The sequence below is a fragment of the Pteropus vampyrus genome, unplaced genomic scaffold (assembly GCF_000151845.1).
Source record: "Pteropus vampyrus isolate Shadow unplaced genomic scaffold, Pvam_2.0 Scaffold605, whole genome shotgun sequence".
Lineage (NCBI taxonomy): Eukaryota > Metazoa > Chordata > Mammalia > Chiroptera > Pteropodidae > Pteropus > Pteropus vampyrus.
In genome coordinates, this window is record NW_011889386.1 from 210,314 (window position 1) to 212,144 (window position 1,831).

The 1,831-nt window shown below is 41.5% G+C and overlaps 1 protein-coding gene across 1 annotated transcript in view; it reads left to right on the plus strand.

The window, feature by feature from the left end:
• The window catches only part of ANOS1 (anosmin 1), a 143,771-nt gene that overhangs the window by 136,427 nt on the left and 5,513 nt on the right, over positions 1-1,831 (plus strand). The gene's annotated exons all lie outside the window — the stretch shown is intronic.

A 1,831-nucleotide genomic window follows, 5' to 3' on the forward strand; every position in this document is an offset into this window, starting at 1 on the left:
CCACAGGATGCCACGCTCCCACGTCAACAAGTACTTCCGTCAATCAAGGATGCACCCAGAAACAGGGACAAATGCCGAGCCAGTGAAGATGGACACCGGTTTTCTGTGAGAGTAGAGAATATGAAGACTCCGCCTACTTAACTGCAAATTCTGTGTTCGTACGTGCTTTTGCGAATCGCGATGGAGTTGGTACAGGATTGCCTACACTTAGAGCAGCAAATTGTCCATCAGGACAAGTCAGCGTAACAAATACCCAGTTCGTAGACACAGTCAGCGTCAAGTTAATCAATGGAATTTTTAACAATTAAAATATTGATTTGATTAGCAAAGCCAACTAGGACGATACAATTTTTAGGCCACATTTATTCAAATCTTGCGTAAGATCTTTATTACGTGTGATTTTTAGCTGGAAATTTTAACCTGAAATATACCAATGCATGCACATCTAAAAATGCTGTCACTTTAAACACCCTAAAGCTTCATTTTATGCAAAGACAAATGAGTGTTCAATCCGTAAATCATGATGTATGGGAGGCATCCAAAGCAAGAAGGATTCGGTAAATTCAGCTGCTGTCCAGATTTTGCCTTGGAGAAATTTAAATGCTTTTCTGAGGATACTTTTTAATATTTCATCCTATGAGAGACTTTCCTGCTATGTTCTCTTATTTATATTTGCCTTTTTCATTAACACAGGAAACTGGTGCTTGTATGGTTTGTTTACCAGTTTTAGGTATCTAAAAACTTTACAGAACCTGTTTCTTAAAATGAAAGAAAACATCTCAATTCTTGAACAGTCTCACGTTTTTACTGAGACTTGCCTTCTCTCAATCAAAGTAATCTATTTGTATGGTAGAATATTCTCAGTAATATAAAAAAAGAGGAATCTCTTTGATTGATAGAGGACAGATATTGGCCTCGAATGAACCTTTGCTTTTTCAAATCCGTTACATGTTATTGTTTGGGAAATTTCACAGGCTCCGAACTACTGCCTCTTCGGACAAACTCGTCAAACCATGTTATGAGTCTGTAGTGTCTCAGTGTCTACTGGGGCAACCTGAAACACAGAAATGTCTAGTTTAGTCATTTTTTTCTTGAGGACTACCCAGATATGTGGTTTGAAATATGCCTATACTCGTCCACAGTTTTAAGCATGCGCACGTATACCTAGATGCACAAGAGTATGAATCTCTAAAGAAATGGTTTCCACAGCTCACCGGTTCTGGGTAAAGACCTAGTTCTTCTAAAGGTCAGAGGGATCATATATTTTCCCCATCACTGTTGATTCTATGAGAAAAGAATCCTTTATCAGAAATAAACATTTTGAAGGAAAGGCTTCCTCGTTTCATGATCTAAGCAGGTGAAATGGGGACAGTTTCGGTAACGTCCCTCTTAGGGGTGGCCGGTGGGGCTTGGTGCTCCTGGGCCAGGCGTCCAGCTCAGGAGGCCGAGGCCCCATGAGGCCGCACTGCCGTGACTCAGAGCCCATGCCATGTAAAAGAGACAGACACCGTTTCCACTAGTCTCTGGATGCCTATCTTTGAGAAGCTCGGCCTGTAGCACGGATACTGATGATAGATGCTGAGAACTGTGTTCTGTGCATTAACATGAAAAAGTCGATAATGCAAGAAATGTTTTGTGGCTCCGTCCAAGTGATAGAAATCAGAAGTATCAGAGCACAAGTGCGTTCTGGTTCTGAGTGGTTCTCTGCAGCTTCTACCACGGCCTGGGACGGACTTATCACAAATGTGAAATTACCTGGCTCCAAGAATTACATGTTCTCAATGGAGAGAACAGGAAGCAGCCTTCATTTAAAACACCCCCTCGCTTGAGC